The sequence below is a fragment of the Astyanax mexicanus genome, chromosome 2, assembly GCF_023375975.1.
Source record: "Astyanax mexicanus isolate ESR-SI-001 chromosome 2, AstMex3_surface, whole genome shotgun sequence".
Lineage (NCBI taxonomy): Eukaryota > Metazoa > Chordata > Actinopteri > Characiformes > Acestrorhamphidae > Astyanax > Astyanax mexicanus.
This window is the reverse complement of record NC_064409.1, coordinates 53,686,807-53,704,873: the sequence shown is the minus strand read 5'-3', so window position 1 is coordinate 53,704,873 and position 18,067 is coordinate 53,686,807.

Genomic DNA, 18,067 nt, shown 5'->3' with positions numbered 1-18,067 from the left:
GTTTTTGCACCTAAAAACACACCTGCACAAAAGGTTCGCCTGTTTTGTATGGTTTACTGGCACTGTTTCGAACAGAACGATACGGCTGTAAGTGCACTGCACAGTCGCTGCACCTCTTAGAGCAATGCATTCAGAGGAATGCTACAAAGTAGATGTAATATTTTAGAAGAAAAAAAGAAGAAAAGGAAAAGAACTTAATAAAATAGAATCAACCTGTGCATTAGACACTAAGGCATTTCTCAGCACTAGTCTCGGAACAGACAGCCGCATGGTGTCGCCAAACGCCGCATCAGAGCTCCTCCACTCACTTACCCGGTGTCTTCAACTGTGGGCATTGTCAGGTTAATGAAAATGTCAGCTAGATGTTTTTACCTTTAAACGAGAGAGTATTCAATGAAGATCAGTCTGAGCTCGAGCCTTCTTGACCTTAACATTGAATACATAAAATACGGCATACAATTCAGTTTTTTTATTCTGATTTTAGTAGTACTTCAAGCTACACCTATTGTTGATACTACAGGTCTATAAATGTGCACACACAGCTTCCACAGTCGTGGACAGAAGTATACATACACTGACGGACATATATGATAGTCAGCACAGTACTATTCGAGTCTTTATTCGATTAAACTTTTACAAACACAGGGTAATAGGGCTAAGTAGAACACAATTAATACAGATACGTGCATTTGCAAATGTGTGCATAAATGCAGAGGTGTAATTCAAACACAAGCTAAATTGCAATATTAATAAGCAAACTTTACAAATATGTAATCCAGTGATTATTATTGGCAGTTTGTGTGTGTTAATGGCAGAGTACAGTATGTATAGTATGTTAAGGTAGACAAGGTCTGTTTTTAGTTGAATTTTAAAGTGCATACAGACCCTGTGCTAATGTATCTTAGTGTGTACTTTTTGAGTGTCCTGGGAAGTTCAGAGTTATCAGTAGCAGTGTCGGTTGTATGGTTAGTGTTGTTGATAAGACCAGTTTAACAACGTTAAACTGTTTTTGAACCAGGTAGTTCGTGCTCTGATGTTTCTATAGCTTTTTCTGGATGGGAGGGGTAGGAACTCTGAGTTGCTGGGGTGAGTGGGGTCATGTTGATGGTTTCCTCCAGCAGTGCCGTGATGCAGCTGGTCGGTATGCTCTCCACAGTGAACTGTACTCTGTAAACGCTAGACTCCACAGTGAACTTCCAATCACTTGTTTGAACTGTTCTCTGTCTGGGTCAGAAAACAGAGTGTTAAAAAAGAGTGTAGAAAATAAACCAAAAATAAGAAAATATTAAGACAGTATGGAAAATATAAATTCTAAACAGAGGTCTTACACTGACCTAGATTTTATTGCAGTCCAAAAAAAGAAAGTTTAAAAGATTTCAGTCAACTTCATTTAATTTGCTAACGTACATATACTTCTGTATTTCAGGCCTGTAACGCATTTCAAAATAGAAGTGGGAAAAACAATTTTGTCATTTCTTCTCATAAAACACAATACATTTTGGCAGAAAGGATGCCGAACAATTAAAGTACTTAGTCCCATTCTTCCTGCAAGAATGTCTTAAGGTATGCAACAGCATAGGGCATCCTCACATATTTAATAACATTCTACAAATATTGTCTACTAAGGACAGGTCAGTATACTACAGATAGGCCAGTCCAGTACCCATACCCTTTCTTCTGTGTTTGTATTGTTTACTCCATGTGGTTTTGTTATCTTGTTCTACAATGTTGGGATGAACATCCCTGGAAAAGATGTTGCCATAAAGGCAGTATATGTTGCCCTCTATGTACTTTTCTTCATTAAAGCTGCCATCACAAAATCCCATACCAATACAGTCCCTGTTTTTTGGACGTGTTGCTGATAACTCTCCACTTTTTATTGAGAGCAGAAAGTGTCCAAAAAAGATATAAAATGAATTTTCATTTCGGAACTTTCAGTTGTATACAAATGACATACATTCTTGATATGTCTATGTCAAACATCTATCACCTTTCTCATTGTATTATGTGTAGGTCACACTTTTTTATATAAAGACAATTATGACCACTAACAGGAAGCTAATAGGCCTTGGTATCCCACTAAATCAATTATCATAGAACGTGTGCATATATGGTTTTCTATTAAAGATGTATGCTGTTTACACATTTTGTCCTAGAAATATAACACATCAAAGAAACCGCCGAAAGCCCAACACTGCCATGACATTTATGTATATAATGAGTGTATATAAACTTCTGCCCACAACTATATAATCTCCATAGAAAAGCATTAGAATAGGATGATCTGGGCAGCTATACATGAGTCACCATGACCAAAGCCAAAAGTCTATTGAGTATAAAGCCTACAATATTAAGTTGTAGAGCAGTGGACTGAGGCAGTGGTCTTGTTGCCTGAGGCTACAGCCAGTGCAATTGTGATGAGCTGAATAAGTGATTTTGATACTGAACTAATCAGTCAACTCAAGTACTAATGATTTTTATGATTGCAATCAAATCCTTAAAGCAATGTTTACACATATAGTGTAATGCTATTGAAACAACATTATGTACTTATACCGAGTGGTCCAGCGGTCTAATGCACTGCCACCACCTGCTCCCTCCAGGTGGGTAGATGGCGCTCTCTCTCCCCACATCACTCCTAGGGTAATGTCCACAGCACAGGGCGTCTGTGAGCTGATGTACCGGAACCGAGTCGCTGCGCTTTCCTCCAAGCGCGCTGGCTGCTTGGCAACGCTGCATTAGCAGCAGCTGTGTAGAAGCGGTGGCTGGCTTCACATGTATTGGAGGAAGCATGTGTTAATCTTCACTCTCCTGGTGTGTTGGGGTATTACTAAGTCCTAATAAGTGTAAATTGGGAAAAATTAGAAAGAAATTATAAAATCATTGTGACGGTGACTGTAATATGGAGAATTGTACATGCTACTCTATGTCCGAAATTGCAACTGCAGTATGAAACTTTGGTGGAGCCGCACAAGAACGGTTCCAGTACATCAGCTCACAGATGCCCTGTGCTGTGGACATTGCCTAAATCATATTTATATACACTGATAGGCAAAAGACATTGGATGGCAATGTGCAAATTGATCATCAATGATTCCATGTGTATATGTTGTGAGGTGTTATCTTGGAAGTAAGGCTGAAAACTGGCCAGCATGCTCATGGTGATTTCCTAAGTTGTGCAGGCATTTAACATTCCTCGATACACAGTGTCACGTGTTAACCTGGAATACATCATTAAATACATTACCACCCACAGTGGACAGTGCAGTGGGTAATAATGATTGTTACCACAGACATCTGGCTAGAACTGTCTGAGTAAACAAACAGATGACTCGTACCCACATTTAATGCTAGAGGCCCCCATATGCATAGCCTTCAGGTCAGTGCAACATCCTTTAGCTACCGTGGGACATGGCAAAAGTCATGGGACCAGATACTAGTGTTGCATGTCAATGAAAAATGTAATGTTTTATACAAATTAGATACCGGTTCTGTATGCGCATGTACGGTTATCCTTGAGGGGAGTCTCCAAAAGCAGTTTGTTTTTATTGGGAAACACAGTAGCTCATTAGTTAATTTCACAAAAACAAAGATCTTCAAACTGTTTGACATGTAGTTTATAACGTAATATAAAATTTGAAGCTTTCATTTGCAAAAACAGGTGCTACTCTTTAAACATACAGTGCCATGCAAAAGTATTCGGCCCTTTTGAACTTTTCAACCTTTTGCCACATTTCAGGCTTCAAACATAAAGATATGAAATTGTATTGTACAAAATTTATTGTATATCTTAAACTTTTTTTAGAAATAAAAACTGAAAAGTGGGGCGTGCAATATTATACGGCCACTTTACTTTCAGTGCAGAAGTTCAGTGAGGATCTCTGAATGATCCAATGTTGACCTAAATGACTGATTATGATAAATAGATTCCACTTGTGTGTAATCAAGTCTCTGTATAAATGCACCTGCTCTGTGATAGTCTCAAAGTTCTATTTAAAGCGCAGAGAGCATCATGACACACCAGGCAGGTCCGAGATACTGTTGTGAAGAAGTTTGAAGCCGGATTCGGATACAAAAAGATTTCCCAAGCTTTAAATATCTCAAGGAGCACTGTGCAAGCAATCATATTAAAATGACGGATTATCAGACTACTGCAAATCTCCCAAACCCGGTCGTCCCTCTAACCTTTCAGCTCAACAAGGAAAAGACTGATCAGAGATGTAGTCATGAGGCTCATGATCACTCTGGATAAACTGCAGAGATCTACAGCTAAGGTGGAAGATTCTGTCGACAGGTCAACTATTAGTCGTGCACTGCACAAATCTGGCCTTTATGGAAGTGGCAAAAAGAAAGCCACTGTTGAAAGAAAGACATAAGAAGTGCTGTTTATACAGCAAACATGTGGAAGAAGATGCTGTGGTCAGATGAGGCCAAAGTTTAACTTTTTGGCCTAAATACAAAGTGCTTTGTGTGGCCGAAAAGTGACACTGCTCATCACCCTAAACACGCCATCCCCAAAGTGAAACATAGTGGTGGCAGCATCATGGTTTGGGCCAGTTTTTCTTCAGCAGGGACAGGGAAGATGGTTAAAATTGTTGGAAAGATGGATGGAGCCAAATCCAGGACCATTCTGGAGTCTGCAAAAGACCTGAGACAGGTCAATGAGACAGGTCAAACAAGACAATGATCCAAAACATAAAGCAAAATCTACAATGGCATGGTTCACAAATAAACGTATCCAGGTGTTAGAATGACCAAGTCAATGTCCAGACCTGAATGCAATCGAGAATCTGTGAAAAGGGCTGAAAACTGCTGTTCACAAACGCCCTCCATCCATCTAGCAAATCATAAAGAAGAATGTGAGGAATGCTGAGGCTCATAGTGTGCAGAGGTCACCAACTTATTAGCTCAAGAACAGTGTGTAGAGAGCTTCATGGACAGGGTTTTCATGGCCGAGCAGCTGCATCTGAACCTTACATCACCAACTACAATGCAAAGCATCGGATGCAGTAGTGTAAAGCATGCATCCACTGGAGTGTAGAGCAGTAAAGACACATTCTCTGGAGTCATAAAAATGGACTTCTCTGTCTGGATATACAATGGACAAGTCTGGATTTGGTGGTTGCCTGAAAAAAGGACTGCATTGTTCCAACTGTAAAGTTTGGTAGAGCTAGATTATTGTGTGAGGTTGTTTTTCAGAAGTTGGGTTTGACCGCTAATTTACAGTGAAAAGAACTAAAAGACCGAGATATTGAACAATTTTATGCTTCCAACTTTGTGGGAAAAGTTTGAGGACTGTCCCTCCTGGTTCCAACATGACTGTGCATCAGTGCACAAAGCAAGTTCCATTAACAACAACTTGACTGCACATCTATGGGGATGAGTCTGGACCTCATAGAATGGTTTTGGGAGGAGTGTCTTACAAATGTGCTTCAAGAAGAATGGTAAACTCACTTCTAAATCTTTTGAAAAGTCTTCTCAGAAGAATTGAGGCTGTTATATCTGTTATTATAATTTGATATTTGCAGATGATATTTGTTTAATGATATGGTATTTGTTTGATATGATGCTGGTTGAACAACATCACATTAAACCTTATGGATAAAAAATAGGATGTCACTTAAGTTCATATGTGTGCAAAGGCAGGTGAGCAAATACTTTTTGCACTATAGTCTATGTCACCAAGTCCATCAATGCTTGGAAGTCCTGGAAGATTTTGGAGTGGCCATCATAGTTGTCTGATTTGAACTCTACTGAAAGTCCTTGAGATTTGAAAAAGATGGTTGCAGCACACAAACCAAAAAATATGAGTGAACAAATAGTTCATGAACAAAATGGGCTTACATTCCTCAGGAATACTGCCAGAAGCTGGTGTCTTGCTCTGCATCATTCTTATAGCAGGCAGTAACAGCAAATGTGTGATCCCTTATTATGAAGGAAATTTCTTCAGTGCAGAAACCTTTTTTGGTCCATATGGCAAATCATACTGAAAAACAGCATCAGTCTAAATCAGATGAACAAAAATAGAGCTAAGTTTTGGGATTAAAAATGGGTGCACAAATCTGTGTCCAAAATCTGCATCCAAAAATAACATCTTTAGCAACCCACATTAAATGTGTTCTGCAATAGTAACACTAACAAGAAGAGTGATGTTGTTGATGTAGCAACAAAGCTAGACTTTCCCCACTCCCCACTGAAGCTAAAAATATCCTGAATTCGGCTGACTATAGGCTGGAAGTCGCTCAAAGCTTCTCCTCATTTAACCTACTGTGCCTCAGCGCCAATAAACAGGAGCAAAGCCTGTGGTTCCAGCAGATGGCCGGATGTAAAGTGAAAAAGCAACAATTCAATAGCTTCTTTACACTGACTCACTGTTTGTGATCATCTGTACCTTTTACAGGGTAAAAGCATTTTTCAATATTTTTTTTAGAAAGAATAATGGAGCCTTTTTGTACTAACAAATCTGTAAACCTCTCTTGTATTTGGTGTTTCCAAATAAATCTGGTTCATAAAGAGCCCGCAAACTTCTATATATAAAATCCAAGAGGCAACGTGGTAACTTTGTCAATTGTTTCTGTATATAATAATATAGGATTCTGTATATGATGACACGGCAAACTGTGACTTAGCCTACATAGAATACTAATGGCATGAAACCTGTTTTCTTAATAAAGAGCACATTGTCAGCTACACAGACAGTGCCATTCATTCACTAATATTTGTTACTGCAAATGATCAGGACCACGGACAGCACCAAGAATAGTCAGAAAGGCAGGCAGCAAGTTGTTGACAGAGGCAGCATTTTGTTGACTTGATAACTACAGGATTTTAGCACAATGTTGGCATATACTTCCAAAATTCAATACCACAATATTATCCAAAACTCTACACAAAACAAATACAGGACGTTTAGACCCAACTTCTAGTCTTTGTGTTAGATGTTGGAGTATGAAAAAGGCACTAAAGACGCTAACATGCCAAAAGAATCTGAAGTGTTCCCTAAAGTTGTGGCTTGGGACCACCTGCACCATATTAGTTGTGAGGTTTTGTCTTGTGGGTGAGGTCAAACAGCTACCTGCGTGCTCATGACTAGCAGCTAATGTGTGGCTGAGTCCCAGAATTCTTATGCAATTTTTGAGAATTATATGTCTATTATTCATACAGTGGTGTGAAAAAAAATTTGCCCTCTTGCATTTTTTGTTATTACATTTACCTATTACCTATATATAACCTAAGTAAATATAAAAAGCATGTTTAAAATGATTATTTCATTTATTAAGGGAAAAACTATCCAAATCATTCTAGCCCTTTGTGAAAAAAGTGTTTGCCCCCATAAACTGTGATTAATCACACTTTTTGTATAGCTGAGTTCAATTTTACTAGCAACAACCAGGCCTTTTTACTGCCAGACCTGTAGAATAAAGAAATCACTTAAATAGAACCTGTATCTTTCTTCTTATTTAAATATTAACACTGAACACGTGAGACCTGCAGTTCTTTAAATGTTGTTCTGGGATCTTTTTTTGACCTCCTGGATGAGTTGTCAATGCCCTTTTGAAATCATTTTGATATGCTGGCCATTCCTGGGAAGGTTCAACAGTGTTTCATGTTTTCATGTTCCATGTCTGACAACACGAAGCAGATAAAAGATCTCAAAAAGCAACACATTATGTTGCGATCTTCAAAAAGATGAAAAAGCATTAATATCTGTTTTCTAATGCTTTGGGAATCCAGAAAAACACAGTAAAAGCTATTTTTTACAAATGGAGAAAACAGAACAATGATGAACCTTCTTAGGAGTGGCCAGCCGACAGAAATAATTCCAAAAGGGCATGGACAACTTATCCAGGAGGTCACAAAATAACCAAGAACAACATTTAAAGAACTGCAGATATCAACTGCCTCAGTTAAGGTCAGTGTTAATGCTTCAATAATAAGTAAGAGACTGGGTGAAAGTGGGCTCCATGAGAGATTTCCAGGGCAAAAACCGCTGTAAATATTCTTTGGACTGACGTGACAACAGTGGAACTTTTTGGAAGGTGTGTGTCCCACTACAACTGGCGTGAAATTAACACATAATTTTAGAAAAAGAACATCTGAACGTAAAACACAGTGGTGGTAGTGTGATGGTCTGGGGCTGCGTTGCTGCTTCAGGGGCTGAACAACTTGCTGTAATAGATGGAACCAGAAATTCTGCTGTTTACCAGACAATCCTGAGGGAGACAGTCCGGGGATCTGTTTGTGACCTCAAGCTCATGCGTACTTGGGTTCTGCAGCAGGTCAATGATCCAAAGTACACAAACAAGTCCACCTCTGAGTGCTATTTAAAAACAAAATGATGTATGACAACAAATGCAAAAACACATCGCTATATATAATTGTGTGCACTATAGAAGCTGGGTTAGAAATCAGTGCATTTGAAAACGTCTGAATTAATGAACTACAAACAAAAAGTCTGAATACTTACATCATATTTGGCAAGAAATGCAGTTACTGTGGAGCCAAATATACACCTCCACATTACAAGACATAGCTTTACTTACACCAAAATATTTTTTACAACTAATAGTGTAGTTCAGGGTTCTGCTTAAACAGGCCCATTAAACCTCACAATGAAACTGAATCAGGAGCATTTCAGTAGTTAAATAACCTGCTGGACATTGGCCCTCCAAAGCTGGAACCCTGGTGTAGATACAATGACTATACCTACTTTAATTAATTATAATATGAAGAGCAAAAGCTCAGACAGAACCACACTCTTTCTGATTTCTGCCACTTACTACTTTAGCATCACAAACAGCACATTTAGAATAGAAATACATGTTAAAGAATAAATTAAGGAACTTTTATTCATTTTCAGTTACAGATCCAGTTTTACTGCTCAGATCAGTGCACTTAGTGCCTTAGTAGTTCCCTGCAGAGTAGACTAAACAGCATGCTTGGTCATTTGAAGTGTGGTACCAAACATGGAGTCAAAACATTCAGTATTCAGGAATTTCAGACTGTGTTTAAGGAGTTTACATATGAAGGCTTTCAATTAATCAGTTCATCCTTACCTCATGTAAGGGAAACCCTGACATGCCAAAAGTCATGGAACCGGAACAAGTATCATGTCCCATGACTTTTGCTATGTCTCATTGAAGCTAAAGAATGTTGCACTGACCTGCAGGATATGTGTGTGTGTGTGTTTCCAGTGTATGTGTCTCTTAGTGTATGGGTTTTTCGTAGATCCAAGTTTTGTATAGAATTAGTTGGATACAAGTTGCGGGTGTAAGGTTGAAGATTTTAATGGTGTCCTGTAGAAATGTGTACAAACTGAGAACCATTCAGGAGCATTTGTTAGTTTACTCCCATCTTATAGTTTACCAGTGTACTACTATTAGTCTTAGACAAAGATGTTTTGTTCGCAATTCTTTGCCCTCAATTCAGTTGTTTGGACTTATTCAAGCTGAGGGCCATTATAAACACCTACTTAATCAATGTTTGCAAGTAACTCAAAAGGCCTTTATGGTCTCACCTAACAACTGACCAACAAACATAACACAAGCTCCAGGATTCCTCAGTGTTGCCTTTTTAATGTAAACAAAAACACACACGGAAAGGAAGTGTTTATTTGACAAAACTGGCTAGATCTTGTCCATCTGGATGGTGCACAGAGGGCTTGCAGGATATCAACACAGAATGGACACCGCCTAGTGTTTTTGCTTGCTTAAGCAGACTAGGCTACACTGCTTTTCTACAGGTCCCATTAAAAACATCATCCAAAATATTTGCATTGGGTTTCTCACACATGTTTCTTTTTCCTTTGTTTGATGTCCCCCCCTTCTCCACCCCCTGCTCCCCCCCACCCACATCTGCTCTCCCTCGTTTCAGTTCCTCCACCCGGCGAGACACACAGACACATTCTAGGAAACGGACACTGCTCGGGTGGTTTCAATATGGGAGCCGAGAGAGAGAGAATCAAAATTGATGAGGGTTTGTTTGAATTTCAGGCTTAGATTAAGAATCTCCGCCCTTATAGCCCTCTCTCTCTCTGTTTATTTTTCCGTCTCTCCTGCCTAAATGATGTCAATGGAAGCCGAGCTATAAAGCTATTTATAGCATCTCCCCCTCCCATCAGAATCACATGATTCAGAGCCGAGGCACAATAACTACCTCAAGAGAGGAGTCTGCATGAATAGAGACAGTGAATATTTATGAACGGGCAGACTGCTGTCACATGATGTTCCCTCTCCGTAACACGCGAAAGTTTTGGGGTGGAAAGTGATCCAGAAAGACTGGCTCTTAGCTAGAGTCACTTTTTTTTAGCTTTTCTTTCATTTCTGGGCGTTTTAACCCCTCGTGTTAAATTCATTCATTATTCATTCATTCGTTCATTCATTCATTCGCTACTCCACTGTACAGATTCGCGCTGTTCTTTTCTCAAAATACACCACAGATTCAAAGAACAGAAAAATACTTATTTATAGAACATTTAATTCGTTAAAAAAAAAACACTGCTTGAACAAAGCCCACAACCCGTTTCTGTCGTGCTATAAGTGGTAGTGCTGAAGAACACTGTACAGTAGATTGAAACTATGCTTAAAAAAAATAAAGAAAAACATGTTCTTTGGAGCGAACCCATTAAGATTTTTTTTACAAAGAACCTTATAATGCACGGTTCTTCAAATAACCATTTTTGCACCATATTTTGTATGAGCTTTGAAGAAAGTTATGTCAATAATGTAAAGGTTCTGCACAAATGAACCATGTGTCCAATAATTCATCCATCCATACATTCTTTCTTTCATTCATTCATTCACTTCTTCACAGTACGACTTTCCCAATAATTTCTTAAAATACACCACTGAAAAAAATTTTTTTTAAAAAGGAGTTCTTATTAAAATAAGAATCCCATAACTAGTTTTAGTCGTTTGTATTTCCATGTGGTGTTCCAGTGCTGCGGGTTTCTCCTCAATTAATCCAACCTGCTCCCTCCATTCACATGCAGGCCTATTGCGTAACACGTCCAAGTCTACCCCTCCTTTAAAACACTCACTCACGCGCGCGCGCGAGCACACACACTCAGTCACATACACACGCAGTCCCGTCGCAGTTTTGCATTATAAAAAAAAGCAACACAAAAAAAACATTCAAATGATCAGCAGCCCATTGAGCTTAACCACCCCACCTCACCAATACACACAGAGAACGACAGAGAAGCAGAGAGATTTACTGCTTTGCTATAAATCCCTGAATTTACACCAATATATTCTTCCCTCCACTGCAACACACTGTCTCCACCAGAGCGAACACGAGCGCGCGCACACACATACAGCCCGTGTAGCCTATAGATAGATGAGCTAGGCTAGGCTAGGCTATCTTCTCCCCCGCACTGAAAGACCGTGCACCTTTTTTACGGCTATTTTGACCATATAAGCATGTTTCACATTATTGCAGCATCCATCCTATCTGTGTGTATGTGTTGCCCCCAACGGCCACACGTGTGGGAGAGCACTCTTCTCTCTGGTTCCTGGTTGACATGTTAACACTCCCTGGCTGCTATATTTAGTAAGCCTCCCAGTGCTGTTACTATTCCAGGCATTGTACATGAGGGGGCGGATGATACTCGTTCATGAAAAAGAGGATAACACTCTCACTCTTTCCCTTGCAGCTCTTAAGCCACACTCATATGCTGCCTGTTTTTTTTTTTTTTTTTTTTTTTTTTCGCAAGGCTGCAGCAACAGTGAACTGATGCCTCCTCATAACCCACCGGTCCGAGAGCTGCCCAGTGTTCAACAGTATGCAGTAGGCTACTTCCATCTTCATCCACAGCCTGCTAAGCCACAATTTAGTCTTCTGCTACATCCCGGTAAAAATACCTGCATTTAAAAGCAGATGGATTTGGCTATATGTGGGAAATCAAGTCATTCTGTAATCATGTATAATACTTGTTGATGAAATGTATGAATTAATATGGCAGCAGCAAATACGCAGGTTTTACCCTGCTTAAATATCCAATTCATGACCTGCATTTGTTGTTAGTTGGTTTTGGATGGTCTGTCTAAGCTGGTTGAAAAACTGAACATCCAGGTGAAAAGATACCTAATGCCAGCAAGCTAGCTGGTTAACCTTTTTGAACCAGCAAAATGCATGCTTAGCCATGCTGGTCATCGAGTTTGGTTATACTGTATTTGCTGGTCATGCTGTTCTTAATGTTTGACCAACTTGGGCTATGTTCCCATTAACAGGCTTAAGTGACTCAAATCTGATTTTTTGCTCAATGTGGATCAGATCTGATTTTTTCATGGCAGTGTGAATGTGCCAAATCCGATTTTAACAAATCAGATTTGAGTTAATTTCATATGTGGTCCTAAATTGGATACTTATCCAATCCGATCCGTGCAACATGAATGTGAACGGTCAAATCGGAATTCTTGTACCCACACATCTCTTGGTGCAGCTGTGCAGCTATAGCTGCAAAAACAGCAAAAGCAAGCCGCCGGGCCTTTTTACCTCCTGAGCATGTACTTCAGACGGCTGTTTGCGCTCCATTTGAGCAAAAGGTGCTCCACAAATGAGCTGCAAACGCATCCATTTTCCTTTATAAAGCTAGGAGTCGTCTCTCAAATATGACATTTTTTGTTTGTGGTGAAGAAGGCAACATTCATACATGTATCAATGTGCGCATGTGAGGCGTTTCAGGGACAGATTTGTTCACATTACACACAGACACAGGTTACTTACATTTGTGAATGTGAACCATTAAGATGGTTAATCCGATCTGGCCAAATCCGATCTGAAAAAAACAGATATGAGCAATGTGGCTTTTAATGTGAATGTAGCCTTGGTTATGCTAGTCAACCGGCCTGGTCTTTCTCACTGGCCAGTGTGGTCATTCTGGGGAATCAAGGAAGTTTAGGTAGCAGAGTTTTAGCCTGTACATTCATCTTTTTTTTCCATTACAGAGCTGAAAATCTGTTATGTTTCACCCTCTAATCCTAGCCACTGCCCATTCCCCAATCCTATTTCATCATCCTGTGTTGCAAGGTATGGATTACAACAGCAGGTAAACAGTATACTGCAAGTTTATCACAAAAGTAAAACACAAATAAATATTGCTAATGTGTTTGACAGATGGAGACAACTTATAATCCAGAAGAACTACAAGACAGATACCAAGCTGGTTAATTTTCTCTTCCGAACAGGTAAGCACAGAGCAACCATATCTAGATAATTTATCACAACCACTGGTAGAGATGGCCATTTAAGTCATTTAAACATTCAAGTGCTCACATTTATACTCAGAGTGTAGCTGGGTTGTCAAAGCATTGAGTATGTGAAATAGGTAAAGTGATCCAGACTACTACTGGCTAACATCGTCATGCTATTGCTATTACAAGAATTGCTATTAGTCACAGAAGAGGCGAAAACAACAGGCTCACCTCAGCAGCAACCAGTGTTAAAGAAATATATTACAGAAATGAAGTTTGACTTTGTATTGGCTTAAATTTTGCAACTAATGTGATTACACAATGCCACTGCAAAAGTTCTCGAAACTGGTTTTGCAGTCAGTTGTGTTGGTTCAGTGTCTTTAACCGGGCAAACTGCGTTAGCTTCGTGTGTGGAAAGGAGTGGGTGGGCAGACGACTCTCTCCAGTGTTTTGAAAATGGACTGTGGTAGCCATTTTACACACTTGCTGTCATTTGGTACATATTGTTCCTTGTAGGTCCATGAACAATGCTTGGTTTAGTGTCTTTTTGAAAAGAGAGTGCGAGTGTGTGTGTGTGTGTGTGTGTGTGTGTGTGTGAGGGGGGGGGGGTATCTCTGTGAGAACAAATCATGTGACACATTTCTATTTTTAACCCAAACAAACCTTGTAAAGCAAGGCTCCGGTGCTCCGAGTTGGGTTCACGACGCAGGTTTTGAGGACTCCTGTGGTTTGCATGTAATGTATTGGTGTGAATGTGACTAAAACATGAGCTTCTGCTCTCGGCTCCCCACAATCACGCATGCGCAGAACTTCTCCAACCGCCTGGTTTGGGAAATACCTTTGTCACGAGCGCCGAAGGGGAAAGACTAGCAGGACAACAGCGCCATCTACAGCCTTATGAGTCTCCACAGGGAGACTGTTAGACACACAAACTCAACATAGAACATCTCTATTAATATACATAAACATCTGTAATAAAAAAAAATTGAAAAAGAAATTGTTTCATCCAGAAAAGCTAATCAAGCTGATTGTGTGTTGATTTCATATAAAATAAATGGACAAAAAACGTAGCTGGTTCGTTTGGTACAACATACGTCTCTGTTATTGAAAACGGTCACATTAATATGATATAACACTGAAACAACTGTTAAGTCTGAAACAAGAGTAAAGAAAATACATTTCTCTAAAAATCTGAAATATAACATGTTTTCTTACCTGCAAAAGGGAGACAGTTCGTGGTGTGTGGGCTTAGGTGGCCATCTAGTGGGGAGAGTAACAAAGTTTCAGTAGAACTGTTCTGTCTGTCCATAAAATCAGGGGGTCACACAGGGCCACGTAAATAAAGGAAGGCCGTCGTTTCTCGTCCTTTAGCTCAGTATATCTTAATCCTGGTACTGGAGACCAATATGCTGCACATTTCAGTGATTTTCCTCCTTTAACACACCCACCTGAATTCAACAATGAATTAATAATTAGCTGATTATTTGACTTGGGTGTGTTTGATGCAGGAAAAACACTAAAAGAGCAGGGCAGTGGGCCTGTGTGCTTATGCATATGCCCAACTCTATGTGTAACTCTATGTTAGTTTGTTTTGTGTTCATTTTTTTGTAATGTGAACTTCCCAAAAAGACTATATTGTGAATACATAATGAGAGTGAAATTGTGACAAAGCTGTGATTAATGTGTTATGAGCTTTGTTTAGGATCAGTTTAATTTGGTTATTTTACCCTTTTGTAGCTAGGGTCCTTATAAATGCTACACCAACAGCCTTTAAACACAGCTTAAACACAGCGTGAAGACACTTAACTAAGTAATTCAAACTAGTGTTGCTGAACTACACATTGTCCTGCATTGTGAATGATTATTCATAAAAAAAAATTTGTATTTCATTTTATATCCTATATAATATGTTCACATGTAAATACGACTTTGTAGTATTCACTGCACTGATGGGTTATAGGCGGAGACCCAGTTTTACCTGTGCCCAGCATATCATGTATATGGTTGTCTTGTTTTAAACAAGACTTTCATTCCAACCCCACAGAAGCTTGCTTATATATATTTAAAGATCAATTATATTGTAGCAGTGGCATGTTGAGAAACAGTCTTTATTTGTAGCTCTTTTTTACTTTGTTCTCCAAAACAGGTGTGTTCTATAAAGCGGAAGACCCGAGACTCATACTAACCCCCTGTATTAAACCTCTTGTTTAGCGGTCCGTGTGCCACGGCCATAGTGACAACAGACCAACTCAGGCACCCGCTGGCAAGTGGACCCACTCATAACACAACCACTTCGTCTGTTTAAGTCCACAGTTAACCATTACACACAAGGAGCATCCCAGGAGCCCCAGGGGCTGACTCAGACTTACATGGTTGGCCCACCATGATGCCATAATCATTTTTGTACAGATGTTTTATTTTAAGACACTTTATTTTGCAGCATTTGTTTGGAAACATGCTTTACATTTTCAGATTGTATTATTTACCATCTCTTTAAATTTTTTGAAATGTTTTCTGAGTATTTTGCCCCACTAGCTGAACAAAGTATGCTTGAAAGATTTGTTTTTCCCCTTTAGATAAGCCTGCAGATCCAGGGGTTCATGGACATAGGGAATTGTGGTAAACTGAGATGCTGGTGCTGTTGTTTGCCCACTGCATGTGGTCACTCAGGTTTGTGGACAGTGGAGTGGGAGGATGCCGGTGTTTCAGGGTGCCTCCCTGTCTATGTTACCTTCTGACTCTCCGCCTTTAGTTAGGCTGTTTTATTCAGATCTGCCAGAGTCATTAGCCACACTCTGATAATGTTTCATATTTTCTCCATAAATCCAGTCAAAACTAATTCCCTTCTTCAACCTTCCTCTGAGTTACTGACTGCCCACCAGTCTGACCCAATACCGATGGATGTTGGACCCTCAGGCTCTAATGTTTCCTGCCCGGCCAGACTGATAGAAGTTTCTGAAGTCAGGCTTTCCCATCATCCACCACAGATTAGCTGCCCATTGTCCCTCTCACTCTCCACTACTGATTACATTCAAGCTTACATGAACTCTAACTTCTTCCATTACTGGTGCTGCTGTACACCTGAATATATAAGACCTATGTGGATGTATAAAGACTTTTAAAAATTCATTTAAAAGCTCTCTGTCCAGTGGAAGGATGATCGCCCCTTATATGTGAGTCTTGGTCCTTCCAAGATTTCTTCCTCCTCCAGCTCTGAGGAAGTTTTTCCTTGCCTCCATGCTTATTGGGGTTCTGTGTTCTGTATTCTGTGTTTTTTATGTTTAATATTTTGCCTGATCCTTTGTCCTGTAATCATATTTGTGTTAAGCTGCTTTGTAACAACATCAGTTGTAAAAAGCGCTATACAAATACATTTTATATAAAAATAATCTTATTAACACTTCTAAAGACTAAATACTAAAGATTTATCAAATATTCTGCACTTTTTTTATTTAGTGAAAAAAATGGTGAAAATGTCAAATAAATTATACAGAAAAAGTTTTAAGAGTTCAGAAATCAATATTTAGTGAAATAACCCTGGGTTTTAATCAGTTTTCATGCATCTTGGCATGTTCTCCTCCACCAGTCTTGCACACTAATTTTGGGTAACTTTATGCCACTACTGGTGTAAAAATGTAAGCATTTCAGCTTGGTTTGATGGTTGTGATCATCCATCTTCATCTTGATTATATTCCAGAGGTTTTCAATTTAAAAAAATAAAAGAAACTAATTTGGTGGAAAAATGTAGTGAAAATGTCAAATAAATTATACAGGACAATAATTAATTTAGTCTTATTGCAGTGTTTTCACTAAGATTTTTTTTAGCTTCGGTGGCAAAACCACAGTCCATGTCCTCCTCCCTTAGCCCCCTTGACATTATGTATCAGAGTGCTACTGTATTGGTGCTACATGACATAAAAGGGAGGAGAACTACTTTACCTAAAAGTACATTTCATTGAAATGTGTGATAGAAAATATTAACTGGACAAAAGAATGGTTACTTTTCTACAAATACTGTATTTAGTCTGTCTCTTTTGGGATGTAATTATTATTTCTCCAGTATAGACAATAATATGAGTTTACTCTTATTACAAGTGTATGTTTAACAAAACTGCACCCATACTGCATACATTTATGATTGGAATTAAGTATATTCATAGTTCTCTAAAGCCCATAAAAACTCAAAAAGAATCAAATTTGGTGTTATGAACAGTATGTACAGTTGTGTTTATTATTTTTTTGTGAGTCATATGTATATAATTGTTCTTATTATAAGAAATCTTATTATATTAACTTGTTTTCTTTGCATTATTGCTCTGCATCTTTTTTGTTATTTCAGCCATTTCTCATTTTCTACAAATAAATGCTCTAAATGACAATATTTTTATTTGGAATTTGGAAGAATTGTTGTCTGTATTATCTAGAATAAAAGAACAATGTTCATTTTACTCCAACATATACCTATAAATAGCAAAATCAGAGAAACTGACTTGGAAAATTAAGTGGTCTCTTATTTTTTTCTAGAGCTGTATATGTGACCATATAATATAAGCTATTAAAAAAATACATAAAAAACAGTTAGGAAGAATCATTCATAATGCAGACCAATGTGTAGTCAACAACACACAGAAGTTTAAAATAAATAAATAAATAAAAAATAAATAAATTATAAATAAATACGTCATATATAATATAAATATTTTTAAATATGGGATATCAACATTACATTTATTTTCTGTTTATTCTCATTTTTATTTTTAAAATTGTTTCTATAGTTAAATATGTTTTTTTTAACGTTGTTTTCCTGAGCGGTCGGATCAGGTTGTGTGATGAGGGTGTCTGATTGGATCGCTGAGGGCCTGGTCGAGGCGGTA